This window comes from Spermophilus citellus (genome assembly GCF_964194105.1).
Source record: "Spermophilus citellus genome assembly, chromosome: 9".
Taxonomy (NCBI): Eukaryota; Metazoa; Chordata; class Mammalia; order Rodentia; family Sciuridae; genus Spermophilus; species Spermophilus citellus.
Window position 1 is genome coordinate 50,824,510 of NC_138191.1, and position 22,869 is coordinate 50,847,378.

At 34.1% G+C, this 22,869-nt stretch overlaps 1 pseudogene across 1 annotated transcript in view; it reads left to right on the forward strand.

Annotated features, from left to right (window-relative positions):
* Positions 1 to 22,869, forward strand: part of LOC308655491 (rho GTPase-activating protein 29-like) — a 631,986-nt pseudogene that overhangs the window by 23,099 nt on the left and 586,018 nt on the right. Inside the window, exons 11-18 of the transcript in view lie at positions 9,995 to 10,152; positions 10,673 to 10,808; positions 12,030 to 12,154; positions 14,412 to 14,510; positions 15,814 to 15,953; positions 16,477 to 16,666; positions 16,927 to 17,064; positions 20,495 to 20,727. The product of the transcript in view is annotated as a rho GTPase-activating protein 29-like (transcript). The remainder of the gene's footprint in view (positions 1 to 9,994; positions 10,153 to 10,672; positions 10,809 to 12,029; positions 12,155 to 14,411; positions 14,511 to 15,813; positions 15,954 to 16,476; positions 16,667 to 16,926; positions 17,065 to 20,494; positions 20,728 to 22,869) is intronic.

The following is a 22,869-nucleotide window of genomic DNA, read 5'->3' on the forward strand; positions in this document are numbered from 1 at the left end:
AGCCTCAAACTTGCAAGGCTCCTCCTGTCTGAGCCTCCTGAGTTGCTGGGATTACAGACATACACCATGGTTCCTGACAAAGTTGTGTATTTTTTCATTTATATACATGATCCAATTGAGTTACTTTTTTCATTTTTTAAATTGGAGCTTTATAACTGTACATATGGTGGGCTTTGTGGTTGCATATTCAGAGATGCATACAGTATAACAAAATAATTTGGCAATATTGTTCCCTACTAATTACCTTTTCCCTTCTCTCTTCCCTTCCCCTGACCCCCTTTCTCCACTAATTTTCTTTCTATTTTTATAAGAGGTAAAGATTGAGGTTTGATTTTTAGCATATAGGTGTTATATTAAAATTATACCTGTAGAATTTTAACTTACGGAAGTGATTGAGTACCAACACAGAGAGGTCAATGCCATTGATATAAGAATTTATTGCTTACATTTTCTGAGAAGGCGATTTATCATAGCAGGTTTGGCAGGCAGATGCAGGAGTGAAAGGAAAGCTGAGTTAGAATCTTTATTGGGGTTTCCTCAGGAGAGACAAAGTGGGTAAAATAACAGTTTAGAATTGGCTAGTTTGAATAATTCCGGTGGGCTTTGGGACACAGGAATGGTCTCTAGTTTCTTGTTATCTGGCCTTGGGATGATACAGGGTCAGAGGAAATAGTTGGCTTAAGGTAAGAGTTAGATCGGGAGTTGATTGGGCTATAGATTTGGGACTTCTTGGTTTACGTGTGAAGTATGTGATCCCAGCTGAGCCCCTGGCTATCTTAAGAGTTGTCTAGCCCAAGGAGGGCTGTTTCTCCCTGGCCAGTATTCTTTTCTTTTTTTGAGACATCAAAATATCATGTAATACAGAAAATAAAAAAAACATGGTTAATATAGATGTCTACTTGTTCTGATACCATTAGTTGAAAACACTGTGCCATTTTCTTTAAATTGCCTTTGTACCTGTTTAAAAAAAATCACTCGACCGCATTTGTGTGTCTGTTTCTGAATTCTCTACTTTATTCAAGTAATGTATTTGTTTATCCTTTTGCCCAGACCCCAATATCTTGATTCAGTTGCTTTATACCAAGTCTTTTTATTAATATTTATTTTTTAGTTTTTGGTGGACATAATATCTTTATTTTATATTTATGTGGTGCTGAGGATCGAACCCAGTGCCTCATGCATACTAGATGAGCACTCTACCACTGAGCCACAACCCTAGCCCCAAGTCTTCTCTTTTTTTATATATATATATCTTTATTTATTTATTTATTTATTTATTTATTTATTTATTTATTTTTATGTGGTGCTGAGGATCGACCCCAGTGCCTCACGCATGAGGGGCAAGTGCTCAACCACTGAGCTACAACCCCAGCCCCATATATACCAAATCTTAAAACCAGGTAATTGGAGTCTTCCACTTTCCTTCTTTTTCAGAATTGGTTTTGTTTAAAATTCTTTACTTTCTATTAAAATGTTAGAATCAACTTGTGTTTATCTACAGAAAAACCTTGGTAACATTTTTATTGAAGTTGTTATTAATTCTTAGATGATATTATGGAGAATTGATTGTATATTTAGCATCCTTTCAAATCCATGAACACTATATATTTTTCCACTTATTTAGGCTATTGATTTTTTTAAATTAGCATTTTGTAGTTTTCAACATAAAAATCTTTTACAGATTTTGTTAAATTTAAATCCGTTTATGTGTCATTGTGAATGAATTGTGTACACATACATTTGCAAGTTCCAGCTTAATAACATTTGGAAATACAATTAATTTTTTTATATTGATCTTATTACTTGCAACCTTGATAAACTTGTTTTAGGAGTTGTGTAAATTCTTGGGGTTTTCTACATAGAAAATCACATTATCTGCAAATAAGAACAGTTTTATATTTTCCTTTCCAGTGTGTACTTCTTCTCTTATTTTTCTTTTTTAAATATTTTTATGTCTTTATTTTATTTATTTATTTTATGTGGGGTGCTGAGAATTGAACCCAGCACCCTGCATGTGCTAGGTGAGCACTTTAATGCTGAGCCAGAACCCAAGCCCTCATTTTTTTTCTTATTGCACTAGATGGGGCTCCCTGTTGAATGGGGTCCCACTGTCAAATAAGAGAGGTAAGAGATGACATCCTTGTCTTATTCTCGATTAGGGGGAAAATATTAAGTCTTTCACCATATGATGATACCTGTAAGATACTTGAAGATATCCTTCAATCTGATTAAGAAATTTCTCTGTTTTCTAGTCTGCTGAGAGTTTTATCATTAATAAGTGTTTGAATTTATAAAATATTTTTCTATATCATTTGATATAATCATGTGGTCTATCTTCTTTTGCCCATTAATGTGGTAAATTAAATTGTTATTTGAGTGTTGATTTACCTTGGGATTAGCTCCTCTTGTTTGTGATGTATTATTCCTCTTATATATAGCTGGATTCACTTACTAATATCTTATTATATTAAAAGATATTAAAATATATTGTTATATCTTTTTTCTTTTTAAAAATTTGTTCTAATTAATTATACATGACAGTAGGATGCACTTTGACACATTATATATAAGTGGAGTATAACTTCTCATTCTTATGGTTGTACATGATGTAGAATCACACTGGTTGTGTAGTCATATATGCACATAGGGTAATAATGTCCAATTCATTTTACGGTTCTTCCTACCCTCATACCTCCTCCCCTCCTTGCACTCCACTTTACCTAAAGTAACTCTCTTCTTCCCTAGCTCCCTCCCCTTATTGTGAATTAGCATCACATATCAGAGAAAATATTTGTCTTTGGCTTTGTGGGATTGGCTTATTTCATTTAGCATGATATTCTCCAGTTCCATCCATTTACCAGGAAATACCATCATTTTATTCTTTAAGTCTGAGTAATAGTCCATTGTATATTATATACCACATTTTCTTTATCCATTCATCTGTTGAACCAACCTAGGTTGGTTCCATAGTTTAGCTACTGTGAGTTGAGCTGCTATAAACATGAATGTGGCTGCGTCACTATAGTATGCTGATTTTAAGTCCTTTGAGTATAAACCGAGGAGTGGGATAACTGGGTCAAATGGTGGTTCCATTGCACATTTTCTGAGGAATCTCCATACTACTTTCCACAATGGTTGCCAATTTGCAGTCCCACTGGCAATGTACGAGTATAACTTTTTCTCACATTCTTACCAACATTTATTGTTGCTTGTATTTTTTTTTAGTTGTAGGTAACTTAATACCTTTATTTTATTCATTTATTTATGTGGTGCTGAGACTTGAACCCAGTGGCCCCCACTTCTGCATGCAAGGCAAACACTCTACCACTGAACCCTAACCCCAGCCCATATTGTTGCTTGTATTCTTGATAATTGTCATTCTGACTAGAATGAGATGAAATCTTAAGAGTAAATTTTTTATTGATTTTTTTTAAAAAACATAAATGACAGCAGAATGTAGTAGTTTTGATTTGCATTTCTCTAATTGCTAGAGATGTTGAACATTTTTTCATATATTTGTTGATCCATTGTATTTATTTTCTGTAAGGTGTCTGTTCAGTTCCTTAGTCCATTTATTGATTGGGTTATTTGGTTTTTTGGTGTTAAGTTTTGTTTCTTTTTTTTTAATTTTTTTTTTTAGTTGTCAATGGGCCTTTATTTTATTTATTTATACACGGTGCTGAGAATCGAACCCAGTGCCTCATACCTTTAAGGCAAGTATGTACTCTACCAATGAGCCACAACCCTAGCCCCTGGTGTTAAGTTTTTTGAGTTCTTACATACCTGGAGATGAATTGTCTCTCTGAGATGCGTTGTTTTCCATTTTTGTTTGGTTTTAGTGTAGGGTAATTCCTGTTTCATAAAATAAATGAGTTGAGAATTGTTCCCTCCTGTTCTGTTTTCTAAAAGAGTTTGTATTAAATTATTAAATACGTGTTATTTCCTGTTTGGTACTATTCCTTGGTGAAAGTATCTGGGCTTGTTTTTCAGGAAGGTTTTTTTTTTTTTTAACTACATATTCAACTTCTGTTTTATAAAATACTATTCAAGTTAATTATTTTTTCTTAGGTGAATTTTGGTAGTTTGTGACTTACCTGGAATTAGGCCTTATCATCTTAAATTGCTGAATTTATGTGCATAGGTTGTTAAATTTCCTTATCCTCTTATTGTCTCTATAAGTTGTAGTGATCTCTCCTCTTTTGTTTCTGATGTAGATCATTTGTATCTGCTCTTCTTAACTCCCCTCTTATGCACTGGCAGTTTTTTCTCTCTGGTTAATCTGGCTCCAGGTTTATAAACTTTATTTATATTTTCAAAAAATTGTTTTAAAAACAATTTTTATTTGCATTGATTTTTCTTTTAAATTTTATTGATTTCTGATTTTTATTCTTTATTTCTGTTTGCTTTGGGTTTGTTTTACCTTTTTTTTAAAGTTTCTTAAAGATAGGAGCTACGTTGTTTACTGAGACCTGATTTTCTAGTAAAAATATTTAATGCTTTAACTTTTTCTATATCATTGTTTAACTGAATCTCATAAAATTTGAAATGTAATTTCCCATTTGTTTAGGTCAAAATATTTTCTAATTTTCCTTAAGACTTAATTTTCAGTGTAAGGATAATGTAAAGTTTGTTGTTTAATTTTTCAAGTAATTGAGGATTTCTCTGGATACTAATTTCCAGAAAAATCAGTATTTTTCTGATACCGATTTTCTGTTTAATTTCATTATGGTGGAAGAAATACTTTTCACGATTTCGATTATTTTAACTTTGTTTTGGTTTGTTTTATGACTCAGGATTGAGTCAAGTACAAACAAAGATTAAAAACTAGAAAAATCAATGAACTGAAAAAGGAAAAGAAAAATCAGTGAAATTAAAAACTGTTTCTTTTAAAAGATTAATAATAAATATTCCACATGTGTACTTGAAAAGAATGCACATTCTATTGTTGACTGGAGTGTTTCATGAGTGTCAGTTCCTCTTGGTTTATAGTGTAATTTATTTCTTGTGTATTCTTGATTACTTTTAAATATATCTGTCCATCAATTGCTGAGAAAAGAGTCTGAAGACTTGAACATATTGTGTATTTTTAATTCCTTCAGTTTTTATGTATTTTGAGCTATGTTGTTGGTTATTTCCATATTAACAATGGTTATATGATCTTGATAAATCAATCCTTTTATCTTTATGAAATGTCTACTTGTCCTGGTAAATTTCCTTGCTTTTTAGATTAATTTATGTAATATTGATAGAGTTATTTCAATTTTCTTTTGAAAGTGATATATCTTTTTCCATTTTTTCATTTTTAACTTTATCATTGTATTTAAAGTAAGTTTGTTATATAAACTATAGTTAGTGTATACTTTCTTAAGTGCTTAGTCCATTTATATTTAATTTAAATATATGTTCATATGTAGGTCCTTTTAATTTCTTTCCTGTTTATACCTTGTATTTCCTTAATCTATTTCCCTTTTGCTGCCTTCTGTTGGTTGAATTGATAATTTTCTGTAACTACATTTTTTAAATTATACATTTAATTTAGTCATTTATCAGAATTGCATTTTAACTTAAAATGTGCATCTACATTTTGTCCTTTTAATTTATCTGTTGGGTTTTTATTATATCGTATTGTACACATATATACTATAGTTGGTTATACTAGGAATTGCAGTATTTGTTTTTTTTAATTGCTTTTATTTTTTGAATACATGTCAGTGGAATGCATCACAATTCTTATTACACATATAGAACACAATTTTTCATATTTCTGTTTGTATATAAAGTATGTTCACACCAATTTATGTCTTCATATATGTACTTTGGATAATGATGTCCATCACATTCCACCATCATTGCTAACCCCATGCTTCCTCCATTCCCCTCCCACTACTCTGCCCTATCTAGAGTTCATCTATTTCTCCCATACTCCCTCTCCCTACCCCACTATGAGTCAGTCACTTTATGTCAGAGAAAACATTTGCCATTTGTTTTTGGGGGGATTGGCTAACCTCATTTAGCATTATCTTTTCCAGCTGCATCAATTTACCTGAAAATGTCTTGATTTTATTCTCTTTTATTGCTGAGTAATATTCCATTGTGTATATATGCCACATTTTTAATCCATTCATCTACTGAAGGGCATTTAGGTTGGTTCCACAGTTTAGCTATTGTGAATTGTGCTGCTATAAACACTGATGTGGCTGTGTCCCTGTAGTATGCTTTTTTAAGTCCTTTGGGTATAGACTGAGGAGAGGGATAGCTGAGTCAAATGGTGGTTCCATTCCAAGTTTTCCAAGGAATGCTTTCCATGTTGGCTGCACCAATTTGCAGTCCCACCAACAATGTATTAGTGTGCCTTTTCCCCCACATCCTCGAAATACTTATTGTTATTTGTCTTCATAATAGCTACCATTATAACTAGAGTGAGATGGTATCTTAGAGTAGTTTTGATTTAAGAATTGCAGTATTTTTATGTGAATATGATCCTCTGTATGTATGGATTCCACATCCATGGATTCAGAAAAAAATTACATCTATACTGTAGAACATAAAAAGACTTTCTTTATATCATTCTCTAAACAATATAGTATAAGAACAATTTACATAGAATTTGCATTGTATTATATACTATAAGTTATCTACAAATCTTCTTTAAAGTATTTGGAGAGTATGCATAGATTATACACAAATCTATACCATTTTATATAAGGGGTTTGAGCATCTGAGATTTGGGTATCTGAAGGATATCCTTAAACCCTCCCAGATGGATACTGAGGGATAACTGTCTGTAATTTTTCACAGTTCGCTGAGAACTAATATTTTACCACTTCAGGTAGAATGTAGAAGCCTTTCCACTATATAAGTCCCCTTAACCATTGAGGATTGTGGTTGATATGTGTTTTTACATTAAAGATCTCACCAGGCCATCTTAATTTTTTTTTTGCTTAAAAGTCATATGTATTATAAAGAAGAGAAGGAAAGTAGTATATGATATTTGTCCAGATACTTTCCATTCTGTTTATTTCCCTTTCATTCCTGTAGTTCCATCTTCTGTCTGGTAATGTTTTTCTTCTGTAAACAGAACTTCCCTTACCATTTCTTTCATAGCAAGTCTGCTGGTCACAATTTTTTAAATTATCCTTCATTTAAGAATACCTTCATGTTGTCCTTAATTCTAAAGAACATTTTCACTGTATATTGAGTTATAAATATACAATTCAGTTGTTGTTTTTTTCCCCCACCAATTTAAAAATGTTGTTTCACTGCCTTCTGGCCTCCATGGTTTCTCAGAAGAAATCCATAGTCAGTTGTGTCATTTTGTATGGTTTGTGTTGCTTTTCTTTGGCTGCTTCCAAGGTTTTTTTTTAGAGAGAGAATTTTTTTTAATATTTATTTTTTAGTTTTCAGTAGACACAACATGGGTATTTCATTTTTATGTGATACTAAGGATCGAACCCAGCGCCTTGTGCATGCCAGGCAAGTGCGTTACCACTTGAGCCACATCCCCACCACTGCTTCCAAGGTTTGATTCTCTCTGTGTTTGCCTTTAAGCAGTTTGGCTAAGATATATGTATACATAGATTTTGCTGAGTTTTTCCTGTTTGGGATTCACTGGATTTCTTGAATCTACACATTTGATCATTGCAAATTTTGACAAGGTTTCAGCTATGTTTTTTTTTTCAAATATTTTTGTTTGTAGCACTTTCTTTCTCTTCTCTAAAGCTCAGGTGACTCAGGTGCTCTCACAGTTCTGGCTGATCCTATTTTTTTTCTCCAATCTTTTCCCCTTTAACTGTTTTTACAAACAGTACCCAACTTACGATGGTTCAGCCTAAGATTTTGCAACTTTACAGTGGGTTTTAAGTATATTTTCAATTTAAGTGGGATTTTTCAGGAAGTAATTATAAGTTGAGGGGCATCTTAATTGTCCTATGTATCTGTCTCAGGTTCACTGACTTCATTTTCCTATACAATCCTTTAATAAAAATTTTAGTAGAAAAATTCCCTTTCGTTTCTTTTTTGGATCTTCTGTTTCACTGCTGAGACTTCTGTTCAGGTTTCAAGATTGATTGTCCTCACTTATTGACCATGTTATCATAGCAGCTTTAGAGTCTTCATCTGATAATTGCACCATCTGCGTCACCGCAGTGTTGATGTCTGTTCACTGTCTTTTCCCTTGTGAGTAGTTGAGATTTTCCTGATTCTTTATGTGACGAGTAGCATTAAATGATATCCAACACATTTTCAGTAATACTTTCTGTGACCTTTTTATCCTGTTTATAGCCTGAATTGAAAATTCATTTTTTTAAGTTGAACCGAATTTGATCTTGTTAGATTCACTCTCCACCTCCTGTGTGCCTCCCTCTTAGTCTTCTAACTGGGAAACCAAAATGTACCTGCCTACTCTGCTATCCTCCAGGGAGCCAGGGGCATCAATTCTCAGTCATTAAATGAGGGGAGAATAAAGAAAAACAAGAAGAATTTCAAATCCACTCACTCATTGGAGCACAATTCATCTTGTCATAAAGGATTCCCTTGGAAGTTTCTGTTCCACTTCTACTCACATCACCTGCTGCCACAGGACAGGATTGCATCTTAGGGGTTTATGCTTGTTTGGGCACTGGGGCAGGAGAGAAAATAAACCCACCAAAGAAACCAGGTTATGACCTACTCTTTTAGTCATATCTCCTACTCCATGCCCTTTTTTTGTTCCTTGGACAAGAGAAGATCTCTCTTGGAGATCTTTCTGTCCATACCCTGTTTACACTTTTGGGACTCAAGCTGTTTTTGAGTAGGGGCCAAGTCTAGGCTGGATATGTGATTGGGGTTGGGGCAGGATTGGATTGTGGTTTATTTGCTACTTTCTACCTGCTACCATTTTCATTTCAGAGTTCTTAGACAGCTGATTTATGCATTCTGACCAGGGTTTTTGAGCAAATTCAATATAGACCAAGGGATAGTGAGATTACTGCATCTGAATCAGAAACCATTAAAATGTTCTGGGTATTTAAAATTGTGTTTCATTCATTTACCAAATTTAAAAAATTCCTTATAGTTATAGATGGACAGTGTGCCTTTATTTTATTTTATTTTTTATGTGGTGCTAAGGATTGAACCCAGTGCCTCATACATGCTAGGCTAGTGCTCTGCCACTGAGCTATAGCCCCAGTTCTCATTTACCAAATTTTGATTAATTAATGTTATAGCTTACAGAAGTATAATATAATTGAATAGGGTTATAACATCCCAGGATTTGAAATTACCTTATAAGTCATTTAGGCTGTTTACCTTTCACAAAAATCCTTTCACCTCAAATAATAAATAGTTAATGATATTTAAGATTAAGTATTTATATACCAGTGTATTAAACTGCTTGTCTACATTAAGTTACTTATTTGCACATAATCATATTGGAACAATATAATTCTTTGATCTCCTTTGAACTGATGCAGAAATAAAATTCTAGAAAGCCTTTCCTCTAAAATTAAGGTCTTTGAACTAGTCACATTGCCATTACTTTGGGAGCCTATAAGGAATGTAGAATCTTGGGTTTCGATCCACACTTCACATTTGAACAAGATCTCCCAGGTGATTTACTTGAAGGGTAATTTTTTTCAAATCACTGGTTATAAATAACTTGATCATCATGGTCATGCAAGTAAATTTAGGCAGTGCGGTCAGACCATCAGGGTACAGAGCTATGGATCCTCAAATTGTGAACCATCAGGGACATGGCTTGTATTTTTTAAACTTTACAGTTTAAAAACAGTTTTGTAGCAAATGAGCACACCTAGATATTAGATTCAAACATCTCTTTTAGTTAACAATCTTTATCTTTCATAATATTGGTCAATATACCATGTGTACAGTGGTATTCAGAGCTGTTTCACTTGTGTGCCCGTTTTTATTGGTTCATTCATTGAAGTCAATGTACATTTATTTATAATGCATTCTGTATATCACAAGTCTTTTCTGCCTTTTGTGTCTGTGATGATAGGTAACAGTTAATCTGTTCCAGATGCAGCACTTGCAGGCTGCCTCCCTTGCAAACAGTTTAGACTTTCACTGTGATAATGCCAAACATTATGATCCAGGCCAAGAGTACAGTGAATTTGTGAAGGCTATAAAGTCAACTGAAGAAGAAAAAGTTGATGGGTAAGAATTAATATATAGATGAATTTCTAGAAATAAAACATTTACTAAGTTCCTATGTGGTATAAAGAGGTATATTTTCTAATATTGATAGAATTAACTTTAAAAATTTCTGAAAATTTTTATTTGTATTATTTTGTGGTTTCTTATTAAGTCTCACTTGAGAGTAAAGCTTTCCATTTTGATACTGACCTCACTCTGTGAGACTTAAAAATCCTTTGGGAATGGCAAATGACAATCATACACATTTTGAATGTCCACAAAATTTAACCTATATTTTCCACTGAGATGATACTACAAAAGTTTAATCATAACATGCATTACTGACTGTTGCTATTTCTATCAATGTTTCAACTGTGAAAATAAAAGTTTTATCCATATCTCCTTAAAAAAGCTGAACCATGTAACAGTTTGTTCATTATATTTAGTTAATTATTCTACATATATTAAATCAACAAATTTTTCTGACTATAGTACAAAGTAGATTTATTGTTAGTGCTGAGCTTTATTTGCTTTTTCTTAGGAATGTAAATAAACCATTAACAAATAGTTCCCAGATGTCCAGATGTGGCCCTTCTCACTCTTTAAAGGATGTTGTGTGCTTTCCTGACAGTTGTAATAAAATTGAAGAGGAAAGATTGAGTTTCAATCCAGACTTTGTATTTGAACAAGATCTCCCAGGTGATTCACTTGAAGGTTAATTTTTTTCAAATCACTGGTTATAATCACTCTAACAATGGAGATCTAACAGGTGTTTGTCTTTCTTTCTTTCTTTCTTTCTTTCTTTCTTTCTTTCTTTCTTTCTTTCTTTCTCTCTCTTTCTCTCTTTCTTTTTTTAAAAATATTTATTGTTCATTTGTAGTTGGACACAATAGCTTTATTTTATTTATTTTTATGTGGTGCTGAGGATTGAACCCAGTTTCTCATGCGTGCTAGGAGAGTGCTCTAACACTGAGCTACAACCCTATCCCCTAACAGGTGTTTTTCACTCTGAAGAGAATACAGGTTTATGAAAGAGCAAATTGTTCATTGGTCATTAAATGAATTGGAGCTCTAGAACCAGAAAATCAGGCTTTATAATGTAACTCTGTGAGACCTAGTCATGATTGTAACCACCATGCCTGCCTTAAAGTCCATAATTGGTCATTGTTAAACAAATCTGAATTGTCTCATTTTATGTAATGTCAATATTTTACCTTATGAAATCTACCTCTTAGCTAAGTTTTGACTTTAAATATTTTTTCTTAAAGGTGGTTCATTTTTTAAAATTTTTTTTTAGTTGTTGATAGATCTTTATTTTATTTATTTATACGTGGTGCTGAGAATTGAACACAGTGCCTCACACATGCCAGGCAAGTGCACTACCACTGAGCCCCAACCCCAGCCCAAAGATGGTTCTTTTTAGTATATATGACAGCAGAATGCATTTTGATTCATTGTACACAATTGCAGCACAACTTTTCATTTCTCTGGTTGTATACTATGTAGTGTTGCACCATATGTGCAGTCATACATGTACCTAGGGTAATGATGTCCATCTCATTCCATCATTTTTTCCTGTCCCCATGCCCCTTCCCCATCACCCTCCCCTTGGCCCAATGAAAGTTCCTCCATTTTTCCCATCTGTCCCCCACCCCTGTCCATCTCCATGGATCAGCATCCACTTATCAGAGAGAATATTTTGCCTTTGGATTTTTGGGATTGGCTTATTTTGCTTAGCATGATATTCTCCATCTCCATCCATTTATACCTGCAAATGCCATAATTTTATTCTCTTTTAATGCTGAGTAATATTCCATTGTGTACGTATACCATAGTTTCTTTATCCATTCATCTGTTGAAGGGCATCTGTGGTGCTGGGGATATAGGTCAGTTGGTAGAGTGGTTGCCTCACATGCATAAGATCTTCTTTCATAAGATCATGGACATTTGGGATGTTTAGTGACTTAGAGTACTGGAGGGAGCAGTGAATCTGGATCCTTAGATTCAGAATCTATAAGTCCAGGTACATAAATATTTAAGTCTAGCAGTAAAATTCAATGAAATTATTAAAATAATCATTTGGGGAATAATTATAACTAACTTATTTTTATAATGAAGTGTCTCAAATATAGATGAGAATATACATATATATGTACAGATTAAAGAAAGAGAATGAAACAGACCCTCAATAAAAATATTAGGACATTAGAAGCACCCTGGGTACTCCTTCTTGATTACACTGCCTTAGCTCCCACCAGCATAAACCATTATCCTGACTATTTTAAAATCATTCTGTAGATATTTCAAATGTTTTTAATACCTATATGTAGTAGAGTTTTGACCTCTTCTGGATGTTGTTCAAATTCAATCATACTATTTTGTGACTTAATTCATGCATGTTATGTTAATGTGAATAGTTGGCCTTATTTTTACTACTGTATTCTAGTCCATGAACTTGAATATCATGATTGATCTTTTGAATTGTTTTGCAGTAATTGCTATAATAAACAATTCCATTATGCCAATCCTTGAGCCTATGATTGATTATTGCTATTTTTTTTTTACAAATGTGCTTTAAGGTACTATGATATAAATAGTCTCAAAATCCTCATAGAGCAAATGTTTTGAACTCCCTCTTAGTAATATCAAAGAGGATAATTTTCCATGGGCTTTATAGCTAGCAGGAGAAGTAGCATTTAAAGCCAGGAGATTCTTGCTTCCACATTCTTCCACCAAAGACTGCTATAGTCCTTTCTGGCTATCTGCCTTCCTCCTAGACTCATGATGGGGATGTTTTAGTGTTTGACCTCATCAAATTCCAAAGCCATTTTTAAAGTATTTTACATATTGCACAGTTTTATACATTCGGATTAATGTCTTGTTTTTAAAGTTAGAATTTTTGCCATGAAGCACTGAGGTTTGTAGATTGATTAACAGGTGCTACTTTCTCATTTCCCACTACCTCTATTCAAGGGACATTCTGGAGCCTAAATATTTAACTGAATATTCTAGGTAGTGCCAGAAATTAAGACCTAATCTAGAGCAACCCTTAACCCATTTGGAATCTTGTAGATGTCATGTGATGAAGGCAAAAATTTGGAATTTCTATCTCATGATAAATGGGTGAGACTGAAAGATGCCTTACTTGAGAAAAGACACTTAAGGACATGGAATGAAATGGAATGAAATGAATTAGAGTTCTTGTTTGCCCCTGTGAGAAAAAAAAATATGTCCAAAGACTGGGATTCATACAGAGGCAGATTTTTGTTCAATAATATAAGGGAACTGTCTTATAATTAGAATAGTTCTAAAATGGAACATGTGAACTTGTGATTTTTTAGTCATTGGGATCACATTCAAAGTAAAAACTAGACACCCACCTGTGAGCATATTGAACAGAAAAATCCTTTTGAGAAGAGGGTGTTGCTTAAAATCATTTATGAAAAGTGTTACTAACTGAAGCTAAGATTGTTTAAAGACCTTGAGTTAAAGTGAATTCTTTACTCAGTTGTAGACTTGTTTATAATTTCAGCAGAGTAAATCTCTGCTAGTCAGTCTACTTCCAAACATGCTTTGATTTATACATAGTAGTGTCCTGTGACATAGTTTGAACTTGTGATTTCAGCTCTTGGCTAGAGATCCCTGGGTTCTCCCTGTTTCCTATCTCCTGATTTACTAATAACATAATTTAATTTTACTATTGAGTTCAGATAATTTTTGTATATTTTAGAAGGCCTTAGATTGTATTGTGTACATTTATTAATAATTTAATAAACATTTAATGACAACTTTACTATTTTGCTAGCCACTCTGTCAGATATTAGATATAGAACATGAATATAAGATACTACCTTTTTTATACTTTTATTTTATTTATTTATTTTTATGTGGTGCTGAGGATCAAACCCAGAGCCCTGGACATGCTAGGCAAGTGCTCTACCACTGAGCCACAATTCCAGCCCCTAGATACTACCTATCTTTGTGAAGCTTACAACCTCTAAAACTTTCTACCAGAAGTTGGCAGTAAGTTCTCATAGGAATATATGATCCTAAGTTTTAAATTTATTTGGAAAAGTCAGATAAATTTAGTTAAATTCCTTTTGTTCCCAAGAAGGAATGAGCATCATAATTCCCTGTTATCTAGAGTATAAGAATGGAAGCAAATTTTTGGATTGAAGCTAATAAAATAGTGTGACTTGCATAATTCCAAAAATATTGTCATTTCCCCTTTCTGTTCTAAAATAAATAGCCAGGCAATGGTATCAACAATTTTCTTTTAGGAGACTTTCATCAAAAACTTCCACAAACTCCATTCAGTGGAACCATGCCTTCTGCAGATGATTTAGATGAAAGAGAGCCACCTTCCCCTTCAGAAGCTGGTATTGTATTGTATTCACCTGAATGAAAACCCATTAAACTGGTTGAAGTAGTAGCATCTCATAAGATCTGAAAGATAGTATAATTTTAAAGAATCATTACTTTGCTGTGTAATAAACAAAAGCATCACACAGTAACTTAAATATATCCCAGTAAATATGTTCAAATATTAGTTGATAATGTACTAGTCAGTTATCTGAAATACAAATAGAATAAGTGACAGGGTTAGGAATAACAGCTTAGTGGTAGAGTACTTGCTTAGCATGCACAAGGTCATAGGTTCAATTCCCAGCACCACACACACACACACACACACACACACACACACACAAATAGCAACAAAATTAGTAGATCTGAGATGTACTGGCATGGTATTAAAATAGCAGGCTAGGTCTGGTCTTCTTTATAAACCCAGTATAATGACTTACTGTTAAAAGGAAGCATGCCTGAGAAAGTCTGAGAAATCTCCTTTGAAAGAAAGAGTATAAGAAACCAAGCAGGAAGAGCAGATTCAGTGTACTTATTGAGAATAAGGAATGTTTTGGGTGTCGAAGGATATAAAAGTAAAGTCAGTTACCTTAGTAACTCAAATTAAACTCTCATAAATTAATTTTGTACATTTGATACCTGTAATACCAATATAATATTAAAATATAATAAGCTAGATTGCCTGTAATTTTATAATGAATAAAGAGGAGCTTTATCCTTAATGTAAATAATTCTAACATACTCACCTCATGTAATTGTATTTCTTTGAAACATTTATAGCATTTATATGCCACCTATGAACATACTTACCAACTGTGTAAAGGGCATGTTAATATTATTAAGTATAAATATGCTGGTTCTTTTTTTCCTGGTACTGGGGACTGAACCCAGAATACTCTATCAAATGAGCTGCCATCCTCAGCCTTTTTCATTTTTCATTTCAAGACAGTGTCTCACTGAGTTGCTGAGGTGGGCGTCAAAATTGTGATTCTCCTGCCTTAGCCCCCTGAGTTGCTAGGATCACGGGCATACACCATTGTGCCTGGCTTAACTGTGCTGATTCTAAAAACATTATGCCATAGTATCTTAAAAATTTTATTGGTTTGATGGTGATTTTTACTTATGAATAAAATGTTGAGTAAAAGTTTGTGTTTTATAAAAGAGATCTATAAAGGAGATTTTTTTCATGTTAAAAACTCAAAATAATAGCTTTTTATAATATATGAATAATCTCAAAGTCTAAAAATTATTACATGTACAATATCATGTAGTATATATTTTTTTGTCATTTTACCCTTCTTATATTTCTGTTATAAGAACCCAGTTCCCTTGGAGCATTTAAGAAACCATTGATGTCAAAGGCAGCTGTTACTCACAAGTTCCAAAAATTGAAATCCCCCTCAAAATGCAGATATTGTGAAGGCATTGTAGTGTTCCAAGGTGTTAAATGTAAGGAGGTAAGATCTTTTTGGAATCACATTGGCCCCCTTATTTTTTTGCTATATACTTTTTTTTTGTTATGGTTTTACTTATTAGGAGATGTGTATGTATTCACACACATGTATTAAATATATATAAATTTGTTGTTTATACTCCTGGGAATTAAACTCAGGGTCTTGTGCATGCCAGACAAGCACTCTACCCCTGAGCAATATCCCCACCCTTTTTAAATTGTGTTTTGAAATGGGGGTCTTTCTATGTTGAGCTGGCCTTCAACTTGTGATCTTCCTGTTTCAACCCCTCAAGTAGCTGGAATCATAGGCATATGCCATCACACCTGGCTCTGCCAGTACATTTTTAATAAAGTCCCACAATTTATCTTCTATAGTTTTCTACTTTGTTTTGCTGTTAAATGTATTTCATAAACCACAAGTAATACTTTTAAACTCATTTTTGTTGTTATTAGTCTGGCTGTAGTTTGCTTAGTTTTGAATAGTTTTAGGGTGAGTTAATCAGTTTTAAAATATCATTTTCTTGTAGTGTCTCCTTGTTTGTCATCATAAATATATGGAAAACTTAGTTATCTTTTGTAGTCACCGGAAATTTCTGGGGAAAACACACTTATTTGGAGCAGAATTCACACAAGTTACAAAAAAAGAAGCCAGATGGCATTCCTTTTATACTCAAAATATGTGCTTCAGAGATTGAAAAGAGAGCCTTGTGTTTACAGGTATGTTGTTAAAACATAATGCCTGTGTGATTTGTTTTAATGAAAAAGAGACTTTAAGAAAATCAATACTCTCAGTTTTTAATAACTGAATTTATTCACATTTTATTTGGAAAATGTTAATTTATTTGATTTTAACTTGTTTTTTTCCTAAAATACTAATATAAATTGAAGGAGATTCATCAAATATGTTTAGATGTCTAAATTTAGCCCTTTGTACTTAAATAGAATTTGGCATCATTTTTTTTTCTTTTCTATTCAAGGGAATTTATCGTGTCAGTGGAAACAAAGCAAAAACTGCAAAACTGTGTCAAGCTTTGGAGAATGGAATGCATTTGGTAGACATGTCAGAATTAAATTCACATGACATCTGTGAAGCCTTAAAATTATACCTTCGATGGGTAAAGTGTTTATGGTAAACTACATGAAATAAAAAGAGCAAAAATATATTTTATATTTATATATTTTCATTGGCACAGATTATGTCGATGTCTTTCTATTTTTTTTGATTAGAGCATTATATTTATACATAGTAGCTAGGTTCATCTTGACAATTTCATACATGCATAGATCTGACTCACTCTACTTTGGTCCTCTTTTTTCCTCCCTTTATCTCCCCACTCCACTCCACTGATCTTCCCATGTTGATGTTTTTCTCATTATTAATGTACAGATCATAAAATGTATATAAAATATACATACAATTTAAAGAACAATAATAATAAAACCAAATTCCACTTAAGAAAATAAAATATTACTATTCCTTGTACAGGACTTCCATGTACCTCTTTCATGTTGCAGCCTCCCAACTCCATCTTGGAGGTCCCTCCTAACCATGTTAAAGGGATAAACATATAGGAATAAATAACACTCATTAAGTTTTTGTTATCTTTAAGTTTTAGAACACTGACTAAAAGCATAAATGTATCTGTATAAGTAAAGGCCAGTGTTCACACTGTTAGGAATATTCAATAAGTAGGACAGTATCTAGATCATAGTCTAGCTTTGCCTTCAGTGATGTTTCAAAATAGCTATTTTGAGAGGTTAGTAGGCAAGGCCATGAAGTTCATAATATTTGGGGCATCAGGCATAACTCTTCCTATAAGGTGGATACTAGAAGTCTAGGAGGAATATGGTCAGGGAGTGGGCTGTCCTATATTGTCATTTTCTATGTTCACTGTTATACCTGCAGTTTGCAGGAATAGGTAAACATACTCACACACACACACACACACACACACACACACACACACACACCTGTGGAGTGAAGTGACGTTGCTGGCTTTAGGCATCGGCTTACAGAGGGGTTACAGGAACTTAATTGGCATTTTGTCATGAGCCAAGTACAAAATGATTTGGGTCAGATCCAGCTGGCATCTATCCCTGGGTGAAAATGAAGAGATAATGATAGAGTCATGCTGATAAGTCCTTGATCTGTCCTTCTCTGTTGTTCTTTTGCTCCCTTGCAGATCCTTTTTAATTTGGTTATTACCTGTCATCCTGAGATCGTTCTCCTCTCCTCTCTTTTGTGATGGAACACCTCTCCTGTTTTCCTTGTTTGGGGGGTATTCTGTTTTGGTTATGTTTGTCCTTTAAGTAGGATTAAATATTTGAAACCTGTTCATCCGTAAATGTTTTCCTACTGTCTTGACAGAAATGGACTAGTGTAGATAGTGTGGGACTTTTTAGTATTGTAGGCTGGAAATTCTTTTTCCTCTGAATTTTGAAGGCAAGGTTCTTTGTTGTTGTTGTTGTTCTGTTCACACCGTGAATCCGTCTTATTTCATTCCTAACTCTGTGCCTATTGTTTTGTCCCTGTATAGCTAATAGAATCTCTCCCATGCCACATTATTCTAAGATTTTACAGTGATGAATAATGATGTGGATATATTTCCATCTACTATTCTGGACACTCCATGAGCTCTGATAGTTGTCAGTGCTTTAGTTCTTTGAACGTTTCTTGATTTTTATTGCTCATTTTCCCCTCTTTCTTTGTGCTCTCTAGTTGAAGCTCTTGTTTGCATACTCAATAACCCATACTGGTTCTCTAGTTCCCTTACCTTTCCTCTATTCTTCTTCTTTCTTTCTTCAATAACTCTCTAAGACATTTCCTCAGTTTTATCTTCTTGACTAATATAAATTACTTCATTCCTGAGATCATATTTTAATTTTCAAGAATTATGATTTTCTATTCCTTTGATAACATTTTTTAAAATGACTATATCATGCTATTTTCCTGTGGATAGTCATAGATTTTTTTGTAAGGGTTCTTTTCTCTATTTAGCCTCTAAATCCTCTGTATAAATACAATGTGACCCTCATATATAACATTAAATTTTCTATAGCCATATAAAATTTTAAAAATAGGTAAAGTTAATTTTAATATATTATTTAACATTTTGAATATTATTTTAAAATTATGAGATACTTATTTATTGATTTATATTTGAGCTCTTAGTATTTGAAATCTAGTATCTATTTTTTCATTTAGAGCACATCTTAATTTTGATCAGTTGTACTTCCAGTACTTTTTCACCATATATGACTAGTGGTCAGCATATTGACAGCATAGTTTTAGAACTTCAATTTGTTTTTTTTTATACCCAGTTTGATTTTTGTCTTTAATGTTGTCTAGTTATGTTAGATTTTGGACTTGAAATCTCTTTGGAAGCTCTTGAACACATCAAGGCTTTTTAAAAACTTGGAACTTTATTATAAAGTGATCTAGATGGACCGTTTGATATATGCCTGATCACATGTCTCTAGTTCCCTGCTCTTGGACTGGTTTGATCTCTCCTGGAAAAGGGTTTTCCTTGCCTAGAGATATGGTACCAATACTGTGGGAGCCAGGGTGGGAACGATGATTGCAGGATCTGTGCATTCAGTGGGCATACAGCCAACAAATCCCCATTTTCAGACAGTCACCTCTCTGATCCTTAGGTTTGGCATTGCCCCCATTCAGAGAGCCTCTGTATCATGTTGCCCAGAGAAAACATTTCCAGATTTTTAGGAAGGAGATTGCTCGAGAACATGGAGTAGAGACAGGATTCTATAGAGAGCTAAGCTGTCTCAGCTGGCCCATCTGCACCCTACCCCAAGGTCAGAGGACCTGGCACTTATTTTCCAAGTCCCTTTAGGATTCTGAAAATCATGTTGAATGATAAGGGGTCAGCTTTCTTGGAACTGTTGCATCAGGACTTGTTAATCTGCTCTTCTATTTGTGAATTGTTGCTTTTGTTTTCTCTATTTTCCTAGTCCTCATTGGCCTACTGTATTTTAGTGGGGTTGCAGGAGAGAAAGAAATTAAGTATTAATTGCTGGATCTACAATGTTATTTCAGGAAAATATTGATAACTCTTTAATTACATTTTACAGATACCTCAACTGAGAAATGGAGGTTGATACTTTTGAATGACTATAAGTCTCATAATGTGTCATCCTTTATTTCTTTTATTAGTCAGTAAGGGAGAGGAGATGAATTGGGTCCAATATGATAAACTTGCATTCTGTTTTAGGAATTTTGTATGTCCAAGACTTTTATGTGGGAAACTGCTCAATTCTTGCAATAGTGTTAGAGAGTAGCCTTCATTATTACCTAAAGCTCCAAGAGGTTAAGTGACTTGTTTCAAACCCCAGTGTGGTGAGGATACAAACTGATCACAGGGCAACACCCTAACCTTCTACAGATAATATAGGACATCAAGTAGCCATAGGTACACTGAAATGATAAAAAAATCATTTGAGTAACTCTCACTAATTGTTGATTTTTAACAAAAAAGAGAGATTTTTAATGTAATGTATGTAATTTTTAATGTAATTTTATTTCTTTAGCTCCCAGAACCATTGATTTTATTCCGATGGTACAAGGAATTTATGGACCTTGCACAAGAGATCCAACATATTAATGAAGAGCAAGATACCAAAAATGATAACCCTAAGGACAAAACATACCCAAATATGTGTGTAGAAATAAACCAAATTCTTCTAAAAAGCAAGGTCCTTCTAAGACAATTGCCAACATCAAATTTTAACAGTCTTCATTACCTTATCATACATCTTAAACGGTATGAATTTTTATACTGTCTTAACCATTTTCAATTGTACAGTGCAATAGTATTAAGTACATTTATACTGTTGTAGTATTGTTTTCAAAAAGATTGTTTCATTTTTTATGATGTTTTTATTCTGTGTTGGGAAAGGGAGACATTGAATATATGTTGATGCAGCCAACACTGTTCCCTCAGATGCCCCCTGTATGCCAGGCTCTGGCTGGGCAAACCAGCATGGAAACACAGGGTTTCTGTTTGTGGGCTCATCATCTTGGGGGACATATCTGTATATAACCACAGTAAAGCATCATCCTTTTTCTAGTAGCTGTGCATAGCATGAAGGCATGCAGAGGAAGTTTGGGATTAGGGGTAAAACAGAGGAGGCAAGCCCTTGAGTCAGATTTTAAGAACTGAGTGGGATTTGGCAGAGAATGTGCAGAAGAGCATACTAGGCAGAGGGTAACAGACATGGAGACACAAGAAAACATTTTACATTTGGAAAATATAATTTCATTAGGCTGTAATATAGCAAGAAGTAGCAGGAACTGAGCTACCTACAGGCCTGATAAGAAAATCTATGTACCTGGCAGATGAGTTGACCATATTATTTCTGTACCCGCTAAAGACTTGGAATCAGGAATTTCACATGCTCAGATTTGCCTGAGAGATCTTTCTGATAGCAATATGAAAAATGCGTTGGAGGGGAGGCCTTCTGTAATTCAGATCTCCTTTTTTTTTTTATTGTTGGTCGTTCAAAACATTACATAGTTCTTAATATACCATATTTCACAATTTGATTCAAGTGGGTTATGAACTCCCATTTTTACCCCGTATACAGATTGCTGTATCACATCAGTTACATTTCCATTGATTTACATATTGCCTTTCTGGTGACTGATGTATTCTGCTGTCTATCCCATTCTCCACTATCCCCCCTCCCCTCGCCTCCTCTCCCCTTCTCTCTCTCCACCCCCTCTACTGTAAATCATTTCTTCCACTTGTATAATTTTTCTCCTACCCCTCCTTTCCTCTTATATGTAATTGTGTAACCCTGAGGCTCACCTTCCAATTCCATGCAATTTCCCTTCTCTCTCCCTTTCCCTCCCGCCTATCAACCCTGTTTAATGTTAATCTTCTTCTCAAGCTCTTCGTCCCTACCCTGTCTTTGGTTACTCCCCTTATATCAAAGAAGACATTTGGCATTTGTTTTTTAAGGATTGGCTCGCTTCGCTTAGCATAATCTGCTCTAATGCCATCCATTTCCCTCCAAATTCTATGATTTTGTCATTTCTCAATGCAGAGTAATACTCCATTGTGTATAAATGCCACATTTTTTAATCCATTCATCTATTGAAGGGCTTCTAGGTTGGTTCCACAATCTTGCTATCGTGAATTGTGCTGCTATGAACATCAATGTAGCAGTGTCCCTGTAGCATGCTCTTGTTAGGTCTTTAGGGAATAGACCGAGAAGGGGAATAGCTGGGTCAAATGGTGGTTCCATTCCCAGCTTTCCAAGAAATCTCCATATTGCTTTCCAAATTGACTGCACCAATTTGCAGTCCCACCAACAATGAACAAGTGTACCCATTTCCCCGCATCCTCGCCAGGACTTGTTGTTGTTGGACTTCATAATGGCTGCCAATCTTACTGGAGTGAGATGGTATCTTAGGGTGGTTTTGATTTGCATTTCTCTGACTGCTAGCGATGTTGAGCATTTTTTCATGTACTTGTTAATTGATTGTATGTCCTCCTCTGAGAAGTGTCTGTTCAGGTCCTTGGCCCATTTGTTGATTGGGTTATTTGTTATCTTATTATCTAATTTTTTGAGTTCTTTGTATACTCTGGATATTAGGGCTCTATCTGAAGTGTGTGGAGTAAAGATTTGTTCCCAGGATGTAGGCTCCCTGTTTATCTCTCTTATTGTTTCTTTTGCTGAGAGAAAACTTTTTAGTTTGAGTAAGTCCCATTTGTTGATTCTAGTTGTTAACTCTTGCGCTATGGGTGTCCTATTGAGGAATTTGGAGCCCGACCCCACAGTATGTAGATCATAGCCAACTTTTTCTTCTATCAGACGCAGAGTCTCTGATTTAATATCGAGCTCCTTGATCCATTTTGAGTTAACTTTTGTGCATGGCGAGAGAAAGGGATTCAGTTTCA